Here is a 19,915-nt window from a genome sequence, read left to right as displayed (position 1 = left end):
TAATTGTTTATAAGTTTGAGAAATAAAGAAATCTTTTAATTTCTTGTTTCGTTTAAAGCAATATCAGAGGTTAATTAGGTAACTTGCTAAGATATTAGTGACATCCTAGACCGATGTTACATATTATCACCAGATTCTGAGGGAAGAAATTGAGAATGATGAGGTGAAACATTAGTTTAAGTATCTAGGTTATACCTATCGCAACAGTGAAGAGCAATATGACCAATCTTCTCACGAATTTGACACTGCTCTGCGAAGAGCTCCAAGAACATCTGTTCAGGTTCTTTGATCCTGAAGTGCATTTTTTTTGTTTGAAGAGTAGTAGGATCTAGTTTGAGATCGGGAACCCTTATTTTGGAATTATAATTGATAGTAGTAGAAGACAAGGGTCTAGAGGCAAGATTAGCTTGAATAAGAACATGATCAGTGAACTTGTGTTTGTCAAAACATTCTTATTGAGATAAGAGGAATGACTCTATCTCTTCAATATTGTAAGAATCAACATGTGATAAAACGACAATAACAAAACCATCACATTCTTCAGAAAGACCATTCAAAATGGCTTCAACATGATCATTTGTTGTAATCACAGAACCAATAACAACAAAGGTATCAACAATTTTCTTGATATCAAGAAGATAAATGCTGATTGAGTGATCTCGTTTTTTGGAGTACGTAGTTGAGTTTTTAACTTTCTAACCTTTGCACCAGTTTGAGAAGCATAATATATACTCTTAACTTTGTGGGATGAGATAATTGTACACAAACTAACAAATGACAAACTGATTGAACTAGATCAGTTATCTAACATGTTCAATTACTTCATCCATGATCAGAGTTCAAACAAAACTAATAGAATTAAAGTTTGAGTAGTGTTATTTTTTTTTTCTCTTATTCTACTAAAAACAAAATATGTCAATGCTTGTATTAAATTAACTACTTACCCTGTAAATTATATCAGCATTCTCTTGCATGGAATTCCAGTCATCTTGCAATAAATGCAGCCATATAAAAATATGGGACATACTACAAAGATGCCTTATATAGGTATTTCCTGACTCAATGATACACAATCAAAAACCAGATAGATGTCATGAATGCAGTGATTTAAGATGATGACTGTTGAGAGCCATCAAATCCTACACCATCAAGCCATGAAACAACTAATTCAATATGGGGTCTCTGCCTTGGATCTGCATCTATACATTTACAAGCAATAGCTAGTACCTCTAAGAGCTGTTTCTCAATATCCTTGTGCCAAATTACTGAATCAAAAATTTCTTGATTCCTATTTTCAGATTTCATCTGAAACACCCAAGACACTAGATTCCTGCTGCATTGCCCCACAATGACTTCTACAGGCCTTCGACCAGTAAGAAGCTCAAAAAGAACAACACCAAAGCTGTAAATATCACCTTTGAATGTCGCTTTCAGTGCTTGACTATATTCTGGAGGAATATATCCTAAAGTTCCAACTAAATCTGTTGAAACATGTGTATCATAGGGTTGAAGTAGCCTTGAAAGTCCAAAATCAGCCAAATAAGCTTCGAATTTATCATCCAAAAGTATGTTGCTAGATTTAATATCTCTGTGCACAATATGTGGTTCACACTCCTTGTGCAAATAAGCTAGTCCATGAGCTGCACCTTGAGCAATCTTGAGCCTTACATTCCATTGTAGAGCTGAATTTCCATTCTCGCTCTCATGCAACCAATAGTCAAGGCTTCCATTCTCCAAGTAGGAGTAAATTAACAATCTGTCGTTGACATGCTGACAATAACCTTTGAGTGAAACAAGGTTCTTATGTTGAGCTCTAGAGAGTGCCTCCACTTCTGCTTGGAATTCTCGTTCTACCTGACCACAGTATCCTGAAAGTTTCTTGACAGCTACCTTTCTACCATTTGGAAGATTTGCCTTGTAGACAAGGCCAAACCCACCACAACCAATTATGTTTTCTTGGTTGAAGTTGTTGGTAGATTTGATCAAATCTTCAACTGTGAGATCCTTGCAATCTGAATTCTGAAAAAGCACCAATTTTGAAGTGACAACTGCTTCGGGTATCCTGTTTGGAAAGCTAAGCTCCTCATCAAAGTTATCCACTGGTTTATCCTCATCCTTCTTTGACATTCTTAGCAGAATAACTGCAATAAGTAGTGCAAGGCCCACTCCTGAACCAATTGTGATGCCAAGGACACTGTTTTTACCGAATTTACCCGATGAATGAGTGGAAATGTCGATAGTTTTTTCTTTGTTACAATGATTGTATGTTTCTCCACAAAGACCAAGGTTGCCCTCAAAGCTTGAATTTGGGAAACTTGAAAATTGTCCCCCAGCTGGAATTGTTCCCCATAAGTGATTATATGCCACACTGAACTTGGACAAGAATGTGAGGTTGTTAAATGATGGAGGAATAGTTCCGTATAGATTATTATTAGACAAGTCTAATGTTTCCAAATTCTTCATCTCAGAAATAGAGCTGGGAATTGTGCCGGTGATGTTGTTCCTGCTTAAATCTAAGATATGAAGTTCTCTCAAACGACCGATTTCAGGCCATATTGTTCCACTTAATCTGTTATTGCTCAAGTATATTGATGGAGGGAAACTCGAAGCATGGTTATATTGCAACCCATTGGCACTCTTGTTTCTCTTGACATAGAGAGGAATAGCAGAAGATGAAAAAAGACTTGATATATGATAATTTAGGGATATGAGGCCCTTCAGCTCTGTTAAACCTTTTGGTATTTCTCCAGTAAGAGAATTATTTGACAAATCCAAGTAGAACAGATGATCCATCCAACCAATCCAAGAAGGGACACTTCCTTCCAAATGGTTCCATGACAAATCAAGAACTTCCAATCTCGAGCAATTTAACAGCCAAGCAGGAATATGGCCTTTGAGACCACAATTTCCAAGTGCTAACACCACAAGGCTCTTGAAGCTTACCGTTAAGTTTTCTGAAATTTCTTCACCGTGGAAATTCTTTGTGAGGATAAGAGTTGTGAGATTTTTGCAGTGCTGCAGTACATAAAGCGCCCCAGATAGGTTCTCAAAACTGTTGTTTGAGAGAGACAGAGTCAAAAGTGAAGTGAGGTTTGCATAACTCTCGGGGATTTGGCCAGTTAATTCATTTTTTGCAAGGCTTAACATTGTCAATTCATGGCAATTGGAAACAGAATTTGGAAGGGGTCCATTAAAATGATTACTACCAAGGTCTAACGTGGAAAGATTAGACAACCCAGAGAAATTAAGGCTAACAGAACCTGTCAAAGAATTATTTCGAAGATCAAGAACTTGAAGTTTTGAGCATAAGGCCAAGGTGGAAGGCAATGATCCAGAAAATGAATTGGAGTGCCCTATTAGCTGTTCAAGGTCCGAAAGATTCCCAAAAACATTTGGGATCTCCCCAGAAAACCGGTTTCCAGAAATTATTAAAGATTTTAAGTTTGAGAGGTTACTTAGCTTCATGCTTAACTGACCGGAGAGGTAGTTCATAGAGACTGAGAGCTGCTCCAATGCTGACATTGAATACAAGGAATCAGGAAGATAGCCAGTGAAAAAATTGGAATCCAAATGTAACTCTTGGAGGGAAGTGCTGCAGTTTCCCAACCATTCAAGACCACCAGAAAAATTATTTTGTGATATATCAAGAATATGAATACCCTTAGAGAAGCTGCAAATTTGAGAATTGAACTGGCCCGTTAATGAATTGTTGCTTATGTTGAGAGCAACGAGATGTTCTAATCCCCCGAATTGGAAGAGATCTCCAACAAATAAATTGCTAGAAATATTCAGTATCTGAATGGATTGTAAACCAGAGAGTGCACCAAAAAGTGGTCCAGACAGAATATTATGGCTCAGATCAAGAACTTCTAACTGCTTCAAATTAGAGAACTCGGAAGGCAATCCACCTTGGAGACGGTTGAACGAAATATCAAGCACTTTCAGCTGATCCAGATAAGCTAAAGAACTTGAAATTGTGCCGTTAAGACCCATTCTAGGTAGAATCAACTTGGACACTCTACTACCTCCATCAACCACATCATCACAAACAACTCCAACCCATTTGCAGCAGAAAACATCATCTGACCATGCTGTGATAATAGACCCTTTTGTAAGGTTGCCAGCAAATTCCTTCAGGGCCAACAAATCATGCTGGTCACAGGAACTGGCAAGGGTCTCAAGTCCCACAGAAAAGAAAATAAACCAAGCCAAGAAACTCCATCGCACAAAAGCCATAGGGCAATATCTTCGCAATTCCATTTCAGAAACCAAAAGAAATAATATACTCGTTCAGCTTCAAAGGATCACTAGAAGATCATTGCTTTCCACACAACTCGGAAGACCCCAACCTCCAAAATTTTTCAACACTCGGTAAAATGGACCAAACTGTAACTGCATACATAAAAAAGACAAACAACGAGGTGAAAAATTGATATCACCAACACACGCCAACATCAAATACTGGAAGAACAAGAAGAAGAAAATACTACTAAATCTGAATGCAAATTAAAAAAAAAACAACCCACTTCAGGAGAGAGGATGCTCAAATAAAGAAAAGGGATCATTTTACAACAGCGTGAGGATGAAGCAATCAATAGTAACCATTTGAAAATAAAAAGTACACAAAGGGAGTGAAAAAGAGCATTGAATTCACGTAGAAGCAGTGAGATACCTAACAGAAAGTAAAGATCCCATTAGCATTAACATTGCAGGTAGCTGAAGTCTATGTTCAACAGTCACCATTCAACCAAAACCTCGGCATTCTAAGGCCACCCAGAAAGTTCTTTTTGGTAAAAATGTGATTTTGGGTCAGTTAGAAGGCAGAAAAGTTTGAAAAGAAGCACAGAAAGCGTTGAAGAAGCATTAAAGAAGAGGAATGGAAAGTCATAATGCATTTTACCTAACCTTTTCAGACTTTTGGTCAATTGGGTCTCTGTTTCAGAGCAGGGGTGTATGATTTTCAGAACCAAAAAGGAGGTGGTGGAGTAGAGAGGAAAACAAAAGAAAGGGATGTTTCACATCAATCAACAGTGTAAAGGAGAAAATGTAGCACGGGTGCTATATCTCACCACCTTACTATTTTTTTCAATAGATAAAAGGGCATTAATTATAAAGGAGAACAGTGTATCATTTTTTTATTATCATAATACTCTTCACCTCTTTCATTTATTTTTCACAGCACATTGTTCCTGTTTGGATATGTTCAAATTTGTTTCAGTTTGTACAAAATTGGATAAACTTGATCTTGTTTTCATATAGAGATCTCTCTCTATCTAAATATAAAATTGAAATATAATATATATATATAAACTTAAATTTATAAATTAGTTTTATAAGATTTAATTAAATATATACTTAATTTTTTAAATGATATAAGAACATGTTAACCAATTTTAAATTAATTACAAAACTGAGGTGAAAATCTTTCAAACAAAAACATGTTTGTAGTTATTTATCCTTTTGTGAAAGGATTAAAATAGAAAGAAAATGAAAAAAGATAAAAAAAAGCTTGATAAGAGATGGATAGAATTAAGATTATTAAGATTGAAAGAAGCTAAGAAAAAAGAAAAAGAAAAAGAAAAAAAATGTGTTTGGAGAATTAATACAAATGGATAGAATTTTAATGTTACCATACAAAATAAGTTGGACAAAAAACTGATCATTGTTTAATTGGATAGAAAAGTTGAAAGAAAAAGAAATTACGAGATGTTTCTTTTTTCTTAATATATATTTTACGTCATGGAAGAAAAATAATTAACATTATAATTATAATTTTAGTCATTTTAATAAATAAAAATCCCGTTCTTTGCTTCCCAAAGGGATGCCAAACAACTGGTTTTTTTTTTTCTTTTCTTATTTTTCTCCTTAATCAAATAACATAAAATTGTTTAATCTCTTCTATTTTTTTTTCACTCTTCCAAATTTGTCCTAGAAAGAGTTTGATGCTTTTAGTTTAAAATATATAAAACAAAATGTTTCTAAATAAGTTGTTTATTGAAAAAATAATTTTTGGAGAATAACATCTCAGTAGCATATGAACATCCACATGCATGATAACAAATATTCGTTTTCTATTTATATTTATATTTTCTCAGTATTATGATAATTTTCGTGGTTTATATTTTTATCTTTTATGCAATTAGTAATAAATTGTGTTTGTTTTGCATAAATGGTTTAGTTTCACATTTTAGTCACGTTAATACTAGTCTATTGTTTTTATTCTAATTTTTCCTGTAAATATTATTTTTGGTTAATTTTAGTTGTATTGAATTGATCATTGATATGGTTTCATTTTGCATAAATGGTATATGGTTTGTAGTATTAGGAGTTTTCTTCTATTTTTAATAATTTTTTAAATTGAGGGAATTTGGTTTGTTCAAGAAATTGACGCTTACTCATTTACATTAATTAGAGTTTATAAATATATTTTTTTAACAGTTCTTACGGGATACATTACAATTTTTAAATTTCTATTTCTTTTTTAATTTTGTCCTTGTATGATGGTCTTTGTATATTCACATTCTTTTTAAATCTTACCAAATATTTAGTTTTTCACATGCTTTCATTAAAAGAACCATCTAATAATAGATTACCATTAATTTGCACCAGGTTCACAAATATGTGACAAATACTTCTTCATTATGAGATACAGTATTTGCACGGTGTATACATATTTTAAACATTCATATCATTTCTAAAATTGTGTTTATTCAAGTGTTACTTATGACTTAATATATACAAAAGTTAACATTTAAAAGGGAAAGAAGCATTTATAGAGATTTTATCGGATGAATTTTACCGATAAATATCGGTGAAAATACGTGTAGAACAAGAGAAACATTATGGAATGTAGTTAGTGTAATAGTCATGTCAATATGATAATTCAATAATTAAAATTCTATTTTACCAACGATATTAGTGATAGACTTTATCAATAGATTTTATTGAGAAATATTACTGATAACTTTTTATTTCATCGGTAAAATTTAGTCAAAAATTTAACATTGTGGTTAATTTATATTTTTGTTTCCTGACCAGATAAATCTCATATCTTGATCAATATTTTAGGTGTTCATTTTCTAATCAATATTATGAATATCTATGATCATTTTCTTAAACACTATTTTATATATATATATATATATATATATATATATATATATATATAGAAATTAAAATGTTAACTATCTCCATATCTTCTTAAAAACTAAAAAGCATAGTTTAGACGTGCTTTTTTTGTTACTAATAAAATTAACAAATTTCTTTTCTTGTCTTTATAAAATAAAATTGTTTGAAATTCATATTTCAAAAATTAAAATTTATGAGTGACTATTAGATGGTAAATGTTACCATGCGATATTTCCAAAATAATAATTAGATCTCTAAAATAAATATTATTTATTTATTTTAAAATGAACTCCAGAAACTAATAAAAATGTATATTCCGAAATTTGAAGGATTAAAGTTAGAATTTTTTATGAAAGTTTGATTATTAATATAGTTTATAAGTAATAATTTCAACATTTTGAAAAATGAGAAAAAAAATGTCATAAATGAAGAGCATACCTCCAAACGTTGGAAAACACAACCAAAAAGTCAAACAAAATAAAGTCTACATGGGGCTGACATGTCGTGGTGTAAAAATGAGGTAAGAGATTACAGAGGTTAAAATACCATTTTTTTCAAAAAGAATTAGCAACAAAAATGTTCATTATTAATTGGTCTTGACCTTTCTACTACTAAAATCTCATATTTTTTAATAATTTTATTTTGAATTTATTTTTAAATATTTATAAATTTTGTTATAAAAAAAAATTGCAGAAAATTATTGTCAATTTTTTTTGCAAAATATTTTGCATAAAACACTTTTTGCAACAAATTTTGTAGGAAATACTTACGAATTTTATAATTTTGTAGGAAATAATTACCCACGAAGGAATTACTTACCAACTAAGATTCTTAGAAAAAATAGTAGGAAAATATCTTTTCTTGCAAATTCTTTTAACAAATTTATAAGAAAATTTTCATGTAATATGAGAATTTTTAGTAGTGTCCAATTGCGTTTTTCAATTTTGAAAATTTTGGACGACAAACATTTTGTAGTACTTTCTCAAGTGTTTGCACTCTTTTTTTATGTATTTTTTTTATCTTTGGATCATCAAAGTTGTTCCACAAAACCTACTCCAATACTTAATATACTACCTTGTGAGAGTTGATTCTCAAATAAACAAAGGTTAAAAATAACAATTCAAGAAATATTCAATTATAAATTTTTTTTTTAGGACTCTGAAATCTCTAAGACCACTCAGAACCTTCTATGACTATTGGAGTATTCTTAGTTTTGATCTTCTCACCAGATTCTTAGTTGGCATTGTAGTAGGGGGTGCACTTACCAAGGTGTTCCGATGATCAAGTTAGTGAAGGTTCAATTGGAGTTCAAATAATAACAGTTCACTAAGAAAAATTAACCTTTTAACCATTACTTCTTCCTCTATTTATAGGGGGAGTTGGTGGGTCTTTAATATAGCAAGATTAGCAAAGGCAATAATCTTATTTTACTTGATTTAAGCACTATTTTTCTTGTGTTTAGGGCAACATTAATCTAAGACCAATCTGGTGGTCTTTGACTATCGCACAATTGTGGACGAGGTGGAAAGGACTTTAATAGACATTTTGGTCTAAACAGTAGTCGACTATCATGTAAATGCAACCTATGAAGTGCTTCATGATGCCAACAAAAGACAAAGAACATCAAATAGATTGACAAAAGGTTGATCAAGCTTAAATAGTGAAGGAACAAGAAAATCAACCACCATGAAATAGATTCATTAGATAAGTAGAAAATCCATTTAGTCTATCTATCAAAAGAATTTTTTTTTCTCAAGTGTTAGCCTTGAAAGTCAAATTACATGAAATCATTTTTCTAAAAGTAATCGGTTCAAAAATATTAAAATTTTTGAAAATGGTAATTGATTACTAACAAACTATAATTGATTATAGCTATGTGAAAAATGGTTTTTGAAATTTTGATGATGCCAACAAAAGACAAAGAACATCAAATAAATTGAAAAAAGGTTGATCAAGCTTAAACAATGGAGGAACAAGAAAATCAACCACCATGAAAAAGATTCATTAGATAAGTGGAAAATTCGTTTAGTATCTATCAAAAGAATCTTTATTTTTTTTTCTCTAGTGTTAGCCTTAAAAATCATTTTTTTTTTCTAAAAGTAATCAGTTCAAAAATATTAAAAATTTTGAAAATGGTAATTGATTACCAGAGCTATGTGAAAAATGATTTTCAAAATTTTGATGATGCCAACAAAAGACATAGAATATCAAATAGATTGACAAAAGGTTGATCAAGCTTAAACAACGAAGGAACAAAAAAATCAACCACCATGAAAAAGATCCATTAAATAACTAGAAAATTCGTTTAGTCTATCTATCAAAAAAATCTTTATTTTTTCCCCAAGTGTTAGCCTTAAATCAAATTACATGAAATCATTTTTCTAAAAGTAATCAATTCGAAAATATTAAAATTTTTGAAAATGGTAATTGATTACCAAGCTATAATTGATTAACAAAACTATGTGAAAAATGGTGTTCGGAATTTTGAATTGATAGTCCATTATGCTCATGTTGTAATTGATTACCATGATCTATAATTGATTACCAATAATGTGTAACTTATTACCAACGTCCAAATTTTCTAAAAACTTACAACTCTTTCAGAAAAAAATTATAACTCTTCCAAAGTGATATAAAGGTTAAAAAAATCCATTATAAATATGAGTTATGACTTAAAAAAGGATAAGGTTTTCATATTGTGAAATATACTACTCAGAACAACTCTTGGTCAAACACTTGCAAAATTATTGAGAATTCTTACAGGCTCTTCATCTTGTATTATCTACTCTCTCCAAGAGAGTTTATTTCTATGAAAGTTATTATGCGGTAATAAAGAGAGGTTGTAACATCCTGGTAGGATATTACTTATATAAATAAAATAAACCATTTATCGAAATAAAATTCTCATTTATTGTCAAATCATTCCCAAAAGCGTGGGAATTTAAACTTTAAAACGTAAGAATCTCGATATAAGGTCAAACATTCATAAGCAGTCTTTACAATTCAAAAGCTAAAATCAGTAAACAAACCAATCATTAGATTACATGAAAATTTAATAAAAAGTCTTTATAAATCCCCCATGTAATCTATTCCCGCTCTCCGCCACTAAGCATCTCTTGGCTCACCTGTAACATCATTTGCTCCCGGATAACAAGTTACCCGATCATCGCCGTACACAAACATATAGGGTGAGCTATGCACATAGGTAAAATAAATATGAAATAAACCCACCCAAATATCTCATAATTATTTAACTTTTAAACAAAGGAAACACCCACTTTCTGTGAGATCCAGGAAATTCATAAAAATTAATAATTAATAAAGTATAAGAAATGAGGGGTTGAGACTACCATAAGAGAGTTCTTTGATAAATCCTAAACAAGAAACAATGTTAACCTAAGTGGTTTAGAGCACTTGATTATGTTGAGGGGACTTGGGTTCAAGTCCTGAGTATGTCATTAGTAGATTTATTTAATTCTGTTTTATTTTGCAATTATATCGTGAACGTGAAAACATGATTTAGGTTCATACGAATGTGTGAATTAATAGGAATCATATGATAGTTTGTTGGTGTGCATGTGTTTGATGGGTAGGAAGGATATGGGTTTGAATCTCGGCTAGAATGAATATTACCCTTATGTTTTACTATTTTGCCAGGTGGTTAAATGATCTAGAAACTGTAGAAATTCTCTGGAAATCAAAAAGGTAGCAGTTTAGGTGTAGTAATGACTATTAAACTTTAAATTTAAATTAATTTCGTTTTTATAATTTTTTTCATTTATTTTGGGCTGAATTGGTGAGAGGGGGAGGAGTGAGTGAGAAAGCAAAGAGTCATATTGTGTGGCTAGGGAGTTCTGAGAAATTGCAATCCAGAGAGGGAATTAGAGTGGAGGCAAGGAGGGGAGCTTTGGGAAACAAAAAAGAATTCATTTGGAATTGTTGAAGCTAAAACACCAGGTAAGGGGAGGCTGAACTTTTGTGTTTTATTTTATTTGCTTCCGAGTGATCATTGTATGTGTTTGTACAATATATTGTTATTTTGCTGTCTGCGTGAGGTTTTGATTGAGAAAGAAATAATGCAGAATCCATTTTGGTAATAAGCCTAGCATAATACACGTGCAGCCTTGTGAGGGGTGTGTATTGGTATTATCTATGATAAAGTTGGGAAGTTGATTACAATTTTTTTCGACGCCATTCGTTGGGGTAGTGTTAACATCTTTCAGTAATTTAAAAAGCAAATCAAACATTAGTATTCTTCCTTTCTCCCAATGGTGGCGTGACGAAAAGAAATAGAGTAGTGTTGATAGCTTTCTAAAGTTAGTTTAGACTTGAAAATAATTATGTAGTGTTATACAAGAGATGAAATTGTTATACTACTTTCTGGTGAGATCATTATACATCTTTCAAAATATAATATAGCTTGAAATGTTGTATTGAAATCGATGCCTGTAAATTACGTTAAATAAATGTAAGCTAGAACAAATCTGTAATTGGAGTATTTAGGGTTGTTAAAAGAATAAATTTAGAGGAAGGAAATAAAGGATTTGGTTAGAAGATGTTTTCTTTCAAAAATAAAAAAAATGGATTACAGTGTTGAGGGATAGGAACTCAAATTGATAAACTTTTGGAAACATTCGGATACGTGATCCCATTTAACCAAATATAAAATGTTCATATTAATTGATAAGTGAACTAATTTAAAAGGATTGAATTATAGGTGTTCAGTTTATTTAGGATAAAATGGGAAGGGTTTTAATTTAGGAAATTAAAGTGTAAAAGTGCATAAAGAGTTGAGAAATTGGTATGAGTGCAGTGGGATATTTTCAAGTCAAAAGTTTTGATTTATGGGTAGTGGATTCTTTTCCAAAGTGCAGTAAATGTCTTTTTATATATTATTTTATAATTGTATAATGTTGATAAAATATTATATGAATATAAAAGTTAAAAGGTTTACTTTATTATTTTAGTGGTTACGGTTATGAATTTGATTGTTACATGCATTTTACGTTGACATGGTATTTAAATACTTTAGATGTTTTATTTATCAAGTTTAGGTAGTAAGATGTAGGTATCTTAAATATCCTAAATATAAAAGTTTGGAGTTTTTGGTTTGACAACTAATGGGTGCATCAGTAACTCCTTTACCAAATGACAAGGAAAGGAGTTATGGTTTTTTTTACGTAAACAAAGAAGAAAAAAAAAGGAATTGCTGTATAACCTTTAATTCTATTTCTATTAGCAATATTACATTGATGATATATTAGATAATAATTTGTATGGACTTTGAGTAAAATTTTGGTAGTTTACGTATTCTTGGACTGTTATATTAAAGACAATATAATATAAAATTTTGAATTAATATATTATTTTATGATAATATAATAAAATAAGGTGATTTAGGTATTGTGGGCTAGGCGGTTGGCAGCCCAATTTTGGCCTGGCGGCGCTTAGGCAACGTCAGGCGATAGAGCATAGGCATGGGTCCATTGCAGATGGATTTGCATGGATGGGTTTGATAGCTTGGTCAGGGATATGCTGGATTAGTTACGAGCGGGGAGGTTCGTAACGGAGATTTGAGATGCGTGATTGATGCGGGCGGGGAGGTCCGTATCTGTTGTACTCTTGTGTGGGGATACGAGCGGGGAGGTTCGTATGTTCCGTGCTCACACTTGAGGCTGCTATGAGCGGGGAGGTTCATAGTAGGTGTTCACGCATGTTGGACTACGAGCGGGCAGGTTCGTAGAGTTGGACTACGGGCGGGGAGGTCCGTAGAGTTGGACCACGAGCGGGTAGGTTCGTGGGAGCATGATAATCCCTAAGGACCAAGGTTGTGAATGGATCTTTCTCATATAGGTTATGAGATTGGGGTATAATGTTATAGAAAGGTCAATAATCTAAAATTGATTAAGTTGGACTGGGTGAGGGTCAATTCTTATTATTTTATTGTTTGTATTATTTTTCTTTTCAGCTCACCCTTGCTTGTTTGTGTGTTTGTGTTTGGCGATGATCACGTGACTTGTTACGTGGGAGCAGACGTGAATTCAGGTGATCATGCTGATGCTTAGCAACAGAGCGGGACTACCGATGGGGGATTTTCTTTATGTTATGCTTCCCTACCTTTTGTAATAGACATTATGATGTTTTATCCATTATGAACTTGTAATAAAGATGAGATAGTACGAATGGATTATAGCGAGACTAGTTTGAAATTTCCCGCGCTTGGGAATTTATTGTAATGTCTGATTTTCTTAAAGTATATTTTGTGAAAAATCAGTTTTATTTAGTAATATCCATCTGGGGTGTTACACTTTCCCACACTCATAACCATTATGATCTTATGCATGTAATCTTGATCATGGAACTTTTCCGTGCTCCCACGAACCTCCTCGCTTGTGGTCCAACCTACGAGCCTATCCCGCTTGTAGTCCTGCTTCACGGACTCTCTCGCCCATCATCCGAACTCCTCGTTCGGACCTGGACATGCATACTCGCCTTTCCTACTATGAACTCCCACGTTCATAGCATTCCCAAGCTGAGCATGAAATGAACTCCCTCGCTCATTCCTCCCAACAAGGGTACCTCCGGTGAACTAAACCGTTCCCGTTCCGCATGCGGTCCACCTGACACAAACTCCTCGCTCATGCCACCAACCAAGCACATCCCAGATCGCCTATGGACTTGGTCCATCAAGTCCAGCATCACAAACAAATTTTCCAGCCATAGCCGTATCCGCCTGGCGCTACCAAAGTGCCGCCGGGCAGAACCCAAGCAAACCGCTTGGCGCACCATTCTGCGCCGCTAGGCGCCACTTACGTTTAGTGGCCACTGCCACTGTTTTAGGTGTCTTCTGCTTGGCGGCTCGCCCCGCGTCACCAGGCGCCATACCACTAGCATAGTGCTACTGGTTTTTGGCACATAACAGACCTTATTAGACCCTGAAACCACTCATACACATATTATCATGCAACCATATTTATACAGACCTCAATAATACTCCCATAACAACATTCCAAAGCATTATTATTTGTAATTTCACAATCCAAGCCATACTTATACTTAAATATAATGCAAGTAATCCAGGATTTATTCCCTTTTCCCATTGGCACGTGTTAACTCCCTTTGTAACTCAATATCCCAAAGAAATACATAATTACATTACAATACACAATTTACCACATTCAGATGCATAATCCCCTAATTCTTTCATGCATTTGACTTCATAAGACTCATCCTTATACACTCTAACATTTAATTCCATCATATGTTCAATTTTATAGGCCCTTGAACAACTATCCCATTTCATGAATCAAGGACCCTCGAACCATAACCCCAAGAACGCAAATCACAGAGCCACTTAAGATGCCACTGCTTTGACAAGTCACCTGGCGGCAGTCCTAGTGCCGCCAGGCGGTGCGTGACCATTTGGGTTCTGCCAGATTTCTCTCGCACCCAATGTGACTCGAACCACTCTGATTTCAATATTCCCCTTCAGACTAACATGCTTTCACATGCACACAACATCCAGACTTCATAATCTAATCATGTTATCATCAATTCTACGCAAACAGTGCATCATTCATAAACATCATTGTTATTCATTCCCAATTCCAATATGAACCCTAAATCCCAAATTCTGGTGAAATTCATGCAATGTTTCCATCAATTAAACATTCACAGATAATAACAACATACCAAATACACTCATATCATAAGAAACAACTCCAAACGTCCCCACATCACTGGAACACCCAAAAATGCGAGAAACTGAGCAAGTCAGTTCGTGTCGCCTGGCAGACCGCACCTAGCCGCCAGGCGGTACATAGAAGAAACCCAAAAAATGGGTTTTGGAGATGTGAGTCGCCTGGCGGGCCTTCAACGCCACCAGGCAGTTTCTGGAATTTTCCAGAAACGCGACGTGAATCCACAAAAATCCGAAAAAACACAGCCCATTGATCCAGAATAGTACGAAATCATATAATTGGCATACAACACACAAAATTAAACTCCCCTAACCTGATTTTCTTGCTATTTGCAGAATGAAGAACAACTCCAAGCTCTCTCCTTCTCTCTCAAAACTCTCTTAATTACTCTTAATTGTTCTAAAACGATGCTAGGGTTTTCTTCTACCCTTTCATATTCAATCCAAAATCAAAAATACAAAAAATAAGGTTTAATTTGGGTTCTCCAAGGTTTGAACCCACAACCATGCCAATGTCAAATCAATGCTAAACCATCATGCCAATTCATGTTTCTTGCTAACTAATATAATTCAATAATTTTATCACCATTCAACATGCTCAATCATATTATTAAAACAACAATAATTAAATAACACTCAATTAGCATACATAGGACTTGAACCCAAGTCCTCTCACACAATCAAGTACTCTCAACCATTTGAGCTAGTACTTTTCCACGTCACCTTCATCAACATTTAATGCCATAAAGGCTCTCACTACCCGCATTTATTAATTAATTATTTATTTAATCAATTAATTTCACGGGTCTTACAGAGGTTTTCTTTGTGTGTAAAAAAAATTTAAACACAAGGAAAAGGGTTCCTGAGGTGATTGGGTGTTCATCATTTGTAAAGGATTTATAAAGATAGTGAAAATATCAAGTGGGTAACTTAAAGATTGGATGCAGTAAAGATTGGATGCAGTAAAGGTATGTTTATTCTTTAAATTACTTGTTAATAAAAAATCCCACAATGCCAAAAAGCCATTATTATAAAAGTTCACAAAAGTCCTATGGGTCAAGGTCAGCCTATAGACTTTATTTTTAAATACGAAAAATATATTTTAAACTTTCGATTCAGGTCGGCCTTTAGCAACTAGAACAACTATCTCAACCTTTAGCAAAATTGGCCAATATTGACCTTCAACTCGGGCAGGTTCATCTCGACCTTTGGTCTAGGCTAACGAGTTTTAAACTTCAGCACGGGTCGGCTTGAGACAACTGTCGACCTGACTCGGCCGAACTCAGCCATACTTTGGTCGACACAGACTCGAACGAACTCAACCAAATTTTGGTCAAACCCGACTTTGCCGAAGTTCAATCAGGGCCAACTTGCGCCAATTTGGCCGAATATCAAACAAGGTGAGCTTGGTCAAATTTGACCAAATTTTGCCAATTTGGCCAAGTAATCAAGATCTTAAGGAGTGATAATGCCAACGAATACTTTTCTTCTGGTTTTTCTAATCTTTTAAGATCACATGGTATTCTACATCAATCCACTTGTCTATATACACCCGAACAAAATGGTAGGGCAAAAATGAAGGATTGACAATTGTGGAAACGTTGGTACCTTATTGATTGGTGCCAACCTTCCTACCCATAATTGAGGTGATGACATTCTCACTAGTTGTTATCTTATCAATAGAATGCCTTATTCTCCTTTGAACAATAAAATTCCATATTCCATCATGTTTCCAAATGAACCTCTTTTTTCTATTTCTCTTAGAGTATTTGGTTGTGTGTTTTATTCATAACATATCTAGAGGTTTAGGTAAACTTTTACCTGAGCTATCAAATGCGTCTTCTTAGGATATTCACATATTAAAAAACAATGTCGATATTATTCTCCTAACACTAAAAAATACTACATGTCTGCAAGTGTCACCCTTTTTAAAGAAACTATTTTTTTCTCTTCCTCTTCATAAGATGTAAACTTTGTCCAACAGGTTTTGCTTATGCCTGTTGTTGAACCCTCTATGTATACATTTCCAAACATTATTCCATCTTCTTCCAATACTTCAAATTTCTCTCATCAGCCTACCAATACTTCAAATTCCTCTCATCAACCTAGCTTTCCTAGACCATCATCACCTTTGGCTTATTGTCATTTGCAAAGGTACTCGCTCTACTCACAATCCTCATCTTATTTATAATTTTCTATGTTATCATCGATTGTCTCCTCATATTATTCTTTATTTCCTCAATCTCTTCTGCTACAATTCCTAAAAATTGTGAAAGAGGCACTTATCATCTTAGATAGTGACAAGCCATGATTGTTGAAATACAGACTCTTGAATAAAATAGTACATGGGAATTAGTTCATTTTCCATCTGGAAAGAATACAATTGGTTGTCGTTAGGTGTATTCCATAAAAGTTAATGGTAAGGTTGATCGTCTTAAAGCTCGATTAGTAGCAAAATGATACACTTATATTTGTGGACTTGACTACAATGATACCTTTTCTCTTGTGGCAAAAATAACCGTTGTCAGGCTTTTCCTTGCCATAGCAACTATTCATCATTGTCCACTTCATCAATTAGATATTAAAAACGCTTTTTTTGTATTGTGATATAGAAGAGGAGATCTACATGAAACAACCTCCTGGGTTTGTTACTCAGGGAGAGTCTGGTTTGGTTTCTAAGTTGTATCGCTCTCTTTATGGTCTTAAGTAATATCCTAATGCTTGTTCAAAAAATTCAGCCACATTGTTCTATCTTTGGGGCCGAAACGTAATGAATATTCTCACACCTCCCATGAAAAATGTGTGTACATAATGATATAGTGATCATAGGCAACGATGCTGGTAAAATCTCTTAATGAAAGGAACACTTATGCCATCATTTTCAGACCAAGGATCTTGAAAGGCTAAAATATTTCCTAGGCATAGAAGTAGCCAGTCAAAGGAAGGAGTTGTAATTTCTCAAAGGAAATATGCTCTTGATATGCTCAATGAGATAAGTATGATCGATTGTAAACAAATGGATTATCCCATGGATCTAAATTAGAAATTAATGGTAGAACATGGAGAAGCTTTCTCTAATCCAGAAAGGTACGTAAGACTAGTTGGAAAACTTATTTATCTTACTATTACTATATCAAATATGTCCTTTGTAGTTGGTGTTGTGAGCCAATTCATGCAAAATACTTGTGTTGATCACTAGAATGTTGTCATTTGTATTATAAGATATCTTAAAAAAGCTTAAGGACAATGACTACTTTATGAAAATAAAGGAAATACCCGAAGTTTTGGATATTGTGACATTGATTGGGTTGGTTCTCCCATGGATAGACGATCTACCATGGGATATTGTGTTTTGCTTGGAGGAAATATTGTCTCGCAGAAAAGTAAAAAGCAAAATGTTGTTGCACAATCATCTATTGAAGCCCAACATAGAGTGATAACATCCTTAACATGTGAACTTATATGGGTTAAACAATTACTACAAGAATGAGGTTTTCTGTGACAATCAACCAATGAAGATGTATTGTCATAATCACATTGCTCTCCACATTGCTTTTAATCTTGTATTCCATGAGAAGACCAAACACATTGAAACTGATTGTTATTTTATTTGAGAAATTGTTATCCAAAGAAATTTGCACTGAGTTTGTTGGATCAAATGACCATCTTGCAGATGTATTACCAAAATCCTTGAGAGGTCGTCAAATTGAATTTATTTGTTCTAAGCTTGTCACATACAATTTGTATGCTTCAATAGAGGGGGAATGCTAGAATAAATAATCTTAAATAAGATTTATTTTGTTGTATGCTAGAATTAGTACTTAGGAGAATGATTTAGACCTAGTTCCTAGGAGCATATTTTAGAGTTCTCTACTTTTCTCTCATCCATTGTATTTAATGTATCCCAAACAACTATAAATACAAAAACCTCAAAGAGGAGTAAATACTTTCTCAAATTTACTCAAAATCTTCTTTACTTTAATCTTTAGTCAAATGATGAAACTCCTTGTTGTAGGAAAGCTTGGAGTGAATTTCCATTCAGAATGACATTTGAAATGTAGTGAAACTTGAAGATGAGTGAAAAAGGTTTTCAAAAGTTTCTAAGAGAAGTTAGAACTCCAAACTCACAAGGAAGGCTTTGTGGAAGAAGTTTAAAAGATAAATTTCTCTTCTAATGAAAACTTTGAAAGAGAAAAAAGATTTGCAAAAGTAACATCAATTCTCATTCTTTCAAAAGTGATCTTAAGATACAAGACTATTTATAACCTTGGGTAACTAACATCTCTTGTGCTAAATAAACTGTAAATAAAGCTTACAAGATACACTAATTTCCCAGTTACTATAAACTTATCTTCTATAACACTCTATCTAATCACCAAAATTACAAACTGAATGATAAAGTAATACATCTCAAATTAAATGTAAATAAAATTTCCTAAATACTCTTAAACTTTTCATATGACACCTTATATACACGTGTTCCATGTGAATTCCGATTTCAATTATAAGTCCACTAAGATATGACCAAAATAAAAAGAATATTACACAAACTTTTATTATAAATCCACTCTTCTTTAATTCTTTTAGTCTTGACTCTTGTGATGAGTTCCTTTCTTATCATTCTTTAATCTCACCAAATAATGGAATTTGAGATAATAAGTTGATTTGTAGTTATTTAAAAAGAATTAACCATGGACTTTATTGCTTCAAATTTTTGTGGGTTCAAGGTGAGATTTGTAAGGAAAACTGTAATGGAAGGTGTTCTTATTAGGCCAAATACTACCCTTATCCCTTGATTCTCGAAGTTCTCCTTTGCTCTTATCTCTGATCGTTCGTCTTCGACCTTCGGTTCCCTCAGAGTTCTTTGTTGAAGGAGAAGAGAAGGACAAGAAGCTGAGTAACAAAAGCTGAGAGATGAATGGAAGACAAAGAAGAAGAATGAAGAAGAGGAGGTGAAGTTGTGGTGTGCGACGCAAAAGTTGAAGGAGGCAGTGATAGTTGGAGCTAAAACTGAGAAAAAAAAGCAATGAATTAGTTAAACATTCAAGCAGTCAAATGGTAATGCAAGAAATTGGAAAAATATGAGGG

The 19,915-nt window shown here is 33.5% G+C and overlaps 1 pseudogene across 4 annotated transcripts; it reads right to left on the bottom strand.

Moving 5' to 3' along the window:
- Positions 1-963: 963 nt before the first annotated feature.
- LOC114170007 (phytosulfokine receptor 2 pseudogene) lies at positions 964-5,046 on the bottom strand (annotated as a pseudogene). 4 transcript variants are annotated; one of them, XR_014986162.1, is made up of 2 exons: positions 4,901-5,046; positions 964-4,392 (listed from the first exon to the last, which is right to left on the bottom strand). The product of XR_014986162.1 is annotated as a phytosulfokine receptor 2 pseudogene, transcript variant X3 (transcript). The 4 variants fall into 4 exon arrangements; XR_014986161.1 differs by having other exon boundaries at positions 4,906-5,042; XR_014986160.1 differs by lacking the exon at positions 4,901-5,046 and adding an exon at positions 4,673-4,892.
- Between the last annotated feature and the right edge of the window lie 14,869 nt (positions 5,047-19,915).

This window comes from Vigna unguiculata, chromosome 11 (assembly GCF_037176805.1).
Source record: "Vigna unguiculata cultivar grain cowpea cultivar isolate G323 ecotype 2 chromosome 11, ASM3717680v1, whole genome shotgun sequence".
NCBI classification, from domain to species: Eukaryota; Viridiplantae; Streptophyta; class Magnoliopsida; order Fabales; family Fabaceae; genus Vigna; species Vigna unguiculata.
The sequence above is the reverse complement of the archived record's forward strand: the minus strand, read 5'-3'. Positions and strand labels throughout refer to the sequence as shown.